Source organism: Cupressus sempervirens, chromosome 8 (genome assembly GCF_028749045.1).
Source record: "Cupressus sempervirens isolate cs-2001-9-10 chromosome 8, ASM2874904v1, whole genome shotgun sequence".
Taxonomy (NCBI): domain Eukaryota; kingdom Viridiplantae; phylum Streptophyta; class Pinopsida; order Cupressales; family Cupressaceae; genus Cupressus; species Cupressus sempervirens.
The window spans coordinates 329913405-329919351 of record NC_143125.1 but is presented as its reverse complement, the minus strand read 5'-3'; positions in this window follow the sequence as shown (position 1 = coordinate 329919351).

The window sequence follows — 5947 nt, the reverse complement described above, 5'->3', positions numbered from 1 at the left end:
ATGAAAACAAAAAAGCAAGAAATTTTGAGTTTTTATGCTTTGGGCAGCCCGGCAAATAATGTTAGTAGCCCTTACGCATTTGAAGCTTTGACATGCATTCTTTTTATGCAATGTTTCAATTTTTTTCATAAGGATGGCAACCTGTAATCACAACTTTTTAGCACCAAAAGTTAGTGTGAAATAACATAAAAATCTGCAATAAAAAGTGGTTAGTTGCCTCAAAAATCCAATTTATCTTCCAACCAAGTGCATGCAAAGAAAGTGCAAGTTAATCACAAATGCTCTCATTTTTACTCTTTGATTTTGACCTAGTCAACAAGATTGGACTTGTTTTCTATGATTTCGGATCCAAAAATAGAAATGAAAACAAGAGAACCCTACTAAAAATTAGAGAGCTTTCCAAAAATGTAAGAAATTCAAAAAAATCTCTTCATTTGCTCCCTAGAGATCGATTTTGTCAAAACAGGCCAGATTTATCAAATTGAGTTTTTAATCCCTAATACGACCTCAAAAGTCAAAACACAAAGAGAGTACCCCTCTTAGAATTCAAAAACCTTTCTAAAAATGTAAGTTTTTCCAAAAATGAGCTGATTTGCGATCAAAAATGGCTTTTTATGAAAAACAAAGAAAAAATCATAACTCCCGCAAATCATGTCAAAATGCTTTGAAAAATGGACTGAGACATTTTGAACACTTACCCAACTTGTTAAAAAAAATTCAGACCAAATTCAAAGCGGTTTAAAAGATATGATCAAATCTTTAAACCAACTTTATTTTTGGCCTTCAAACCAATCTACTTATAGGTTGGCCTTAAAACCAAAGTGATAATTCTACAAAAGCACTTGATTAGATCCAATATGCTGCTGTAAAAAATCAGAGATAAAAAATGAAAGCAAATGGAGCTAGAAACTTGATTCAAGCCCCACGGTGGGCGTCAAAAATGTACACTCAAAAGTGTCCCACTCTAAACCCTTCTATCCAAACGATTCCATGAGTTTGGAATACTTGGATGCCAGCTTAGAGCTTCCTATCCACGGAGTGCAAGAGAGTGTATTTCAAGTTCAAGGGCTCTCAGCTGAGCCTTAGAGATACTCTTCTTGCTAGTAAACCATGCAATGGGAGGTTCCAAAGACAAGATGCAAGAATGCAAATGTCCTAAGGAGTTCCTCAATGATGCAATGCAACTAAAGATTAAGCTAGCATGAATATGAAAAGTGTAGTTATTCTAAGCATAGATGAGAGTGTTACAATCTAACTATTAGACTATATGATTTAAGCTACATGTAAAAATGAAAGCTAAGCTAAGCTAGAATGCCATGGATGAGAGAATGTAGACAAGAAAGAGAAGTTCTCCACAAAGCTCCAAAGAAACCTGTTAGAAAATCTACAGTATAACAATATTCAAAATGAGGATGGATGCTTTAAGGGGAAAAGCTCTCTCCCTTTTAAAGTCGTACGGACGGTAGAGATCAAGATGAAGATGGTGGATGATCAACGGTGGAATTCGAAAATAGGTGTGATCCATGTGCACACACAAGTCAACCAATAGAATATAAGTTGACTTGTCATATAAGACAAAAGTCTCACAAGCCTTTTCTTTTAATTGTAAAATAGAAAAAGGACTTTATGTGTGCACTTTAAGTGGGTTAGAAGAATGGAGTGTTTTATTTAATTAAAAGGGGACATGTTCTTTTAATCAAATAATGAACTTAGGATAGCATAGTCAAACTATAGGTTATAATCAAATAAATTGATTATTAGCAATTTGGTTTAGGTAAATGATTAAATTAATTTAGCCAAAATGCTGAAAAGGGGGCTAATAGTCTAGATGACCATTTTTAGGTGATTACAGCTAGATGCCTTGTCATTCCTCACAAAAATCATTTGAGTCATTGATTTATTGCTTCAGTTATTTTCTTTCGTGTAATAAATGGTTCAGTTGGTAAACGACATTGAGAGCCTAAACAAACATTTGCTTTGATGAAGAATATTTGATCTCCAAGCTCTATGTTTAGTTCTAGAAGTTTCAAGCCCTGGACTAGAATTTTCCCCTCAATAAATATAACAAATTTTATTAGGTGTTGGAATCACTCTCGTCATAAAATTTATTTAAATTGACTGTAAATGACGCCTCTCTTTTGAACAGTAACGTGAAATTTGTTTCTAAATTAATGTGGCATAAATAGTAATGTAAAGTAAGTTAACTTTTTTTCCCTTGTATACATTTGGTGTTTGTTATTAGTTCATGCCTTTGGCAAGAAAGTATTGGAATCATTCAGTTCAATTTTTCAATTCAATTGACCAATCAACTCGTAAGATTTAAAAAATTAAAAGAAATTTCAAATGTTTATATATTTTTCTAATTTTTCATTATTTTATAAATCACATTTTTCATTTCATTCTATTGGACCATATTATTTTTTGGTAGAGAGAAAATTCAATTTTCTCCAACAAAAATACTAATGTTTTCTAACAAGTCTATCATGCATTATGCATTAATGCATTAATTACAATTTTATCTTTTCCACATTTGTGACAAGTGGATTAACTTTTAAAAAAATAATAATAATAATCTTCCATTTCATAAATGAATGTCTAATCAATATTAATTATCACTATCTATTTTTCTAAATATAAGATTAAATTTTTTATATTTCTTATTAGTCCATAAGCAAGGTACTAATGTTTTCGCTGAGGGCACAATTCTCGGAGCATGAAGGCAAAGATCGGAGCAATAAAAGCGGACTGCGCGAGCTCCACCCAGTCCCTCATTGATTCTTTGTTTTTTAATCCTCGGTTTATGACAATCTGAGTCTCCAATTGAGCTAAGCCAAATTTCAGCGAAGATTAAAAAGAACGCACAAACTGAACAGGGGCAGAAAACATTAAAGTGTCATGTAAAGAGGAGCGAAATGAGAAAGTGTCTCAAATTTTTTAGTACCCAAGACTTTGGTTCAGAGATGGACCTACGGAAAAGTTTTAAATAAGTTTGGAAAGCGACGCTGAACTCGGCCTCATCATCTTCTCCTCCACCGGCAAGCTCTTCCAATACGCCTCCACGTACACTGCCACACTCTCATTATTTTATGTCATATATCATAAATGTTGCCCCAATTTCTGTTGTTAATATTTTAATTTCTTTATTTTAGAGTAGAACTCGAAAGAAAAAATATTTGTTAAAAACACAAATTTATTGTTATGATAAAAGTTTAGATTACAGATGTGTACTTAATGAAATATTAAATAGGAACATAATAATAAAAGTTAACTTGTTAAAAAAAGACTATAAAGGTTGTGATAAATAAAAATATATAGAATATAAAAAATAATTTATGATAAGTTAATTAAATTATAAATAATATATTTATTTTTTATCTATATATTTAGATATTTAAATAATATATTAGTTAAATAAATGTTCTAATATACTTATTATATAACATCACATACAATCTAAAAAAATAATTATCCAATTTGAATATATAACTTTTTTAACTTTTAAGAATATATAAAAAAATTAAATTATTAAAAATTTCATATAATTGTCTTAATATTAGTTAACTAAATATTAAGAATTCTTTTGTAAAGATATTATATATTTTAAAAAATAATAAAACTGTATATTATATGTTATAATTATTATTAAAATAAGTTAAAATTAAAAAAATTAATACATGATTAGTTTAATGAGCATAGGGCAAAAACACCCTACCATATTATGAGATTTGGAGTGAGTAACTAGCTCGATTGATGTCATGTGGTTGTCATCTTAATATCTTTGACTAGTAGGCTTTGACATAAACAATATAGGACATTAACAACACCAACTTCTACTATAACCCCAAAAGGCAAGGACTCTAGCTCTCAAAGAGCTCTTGTTTTAAATATACTAATTACTTTTACATTGATGTTTATTTTTGTCATTTGTAAAATTTTATTTCTTTAAGTTTACACTATATTTTACTAACTACTATTTTACAGTCATATTCTAATTATTTTTATACCATTTTACAAATTGTAAAACTAAAACTACCCCTCAAACTAATTAGATATTTTAGTAATTTGAATTAAATAATCAAAAAAAAATTTAAAAATCAAATATTTCAACTTATAACTGAATTGCTAGAAATGACTAGTTCATTCATATAATATAATTTCTATTGTTATTTATATATTTCTTAAAATAATATAATTATTAATATTTTTGAATTCCCTTCAACTCTCTCTATCATCCTACCTTTAATTGTTCATATAATAACATATCATTCTCTTTTTTAGCTCTCTCTTCATATCCTTCCTTTCTACCTATAAATCTCCATTTTCCTTCTTTTCTAATTATTGATAGAAACTTTGACGCATTGAATCCCCTATTTAAGTGTAGTATATATGGTTGTGTACTACATCACCTAAAATTTAGTTACTCTATCTTCCACCCATTTCAGTCCACTTCAACTTTTAGTTGTAAAAAGAACAATGATTCCAGACTTCTAATTTTTGTGTAAAGTTCAAGAATATTTGACATTTGCACTGTTGTATGTTGCCTACAAATATTCTATTTAAAATTGAACTCATCACAATAATATGTAATCCTATATGTTTTTATAGTTGCTTTTATAGTTGTTGTAATTCTAATTAAATATCAAAACTCTATTCAACATATCTTATAACTTTGCCGAAATAGACTTTGACTATTAATTTACAACCACCACCTGTTTCATTTACTATTGAGCCTGGCACAAGGCAGGGACTGGAGCTTTCTCGAAAGATTTGAAATAAATTATGAACGTCCATCAAAATATATATGTGCAAATCTTTGTCAGGAATTATTTATTTAAGAAAAATGTGGAATCATATAGAAAGTGCAACCGACTTATTGACTGATTGTCTCAAAGAGGCATTCATCTCAAGGAATAAAATAAAATGATTGCAGCATGGAATTCTCATAAAGAGTGCCACATGTGATGGAATCCAGAATGGAATGATGTGTGTTTTATAACAGGTTGTTAATGCCTAGCTATTTCGTTTCCATCCCAAGCAATTCTTATGACAGGGATTGCTTCTATGCAGAAGTTGAGAATTGAGAATATGACTGAACTAGGAGAGACTGGCAAAGTTTGAAAAAAATATATGCACTTTATTTCTCAATGGAATTTAAATATTCAATTATTTCAGTTGGGGACTTAATTTTTCTCCTAGTCTATTACCACACATAATTCATTTATTTAAATTTTATATCTATCCCCAACATATTTGTTTAAAACATTCTATTTCTCAGTAAATATTTTACCATTTCATATCATAATACAATGAACATCATTCAAGTCCGTTCTCCATTTTTATTCAGATGACAAGTACCACCTTTTTTTTTCTAAATGTCTGTTTCTCATGTCCATATAACAAGTACCACGTAGTACGTGTGTCAAATCTTATTCTTGCAATTCCCATTATCTTTTCCATGTAGATTAATAAAGTCGGTTCATTAGTTTTGAATTATTAAAGTACTTTTGTAACCACCAAATGCATACACAACATTCAAATTTTGAAGATATTTCTAAAATAAAAGTTTTCTTTATTTTCAATTTTTCGCCTCTTTCAACATTGGCAAATTGTTTGCTTTCAATTGTAAATTTTGAGATTTTCTTGCATTTGAAAAATAACATTGTCCTACGAGTTCAACTATAAAGGTTACCCAATGATTACCAGGGAGTGTTCAATTAAGTCCATCTTTGACTACATTAGCCAACCTATATTTGTGTATCTAATGTTTCAAGAATCGTTTCAGTCAGCATTTCTTTGATACTAACAATGTCCAAAATGGATTACAGATAGAGATTTACAAAGACAAGAAGCAATGGCATTCGTTTGGTAGGGCAGAGCTCCAAGAAATATCAAGGAAATCCTAGAGAGTTAAAAGAAAATGCTACAATATCCCATGGCACTCAAAAGC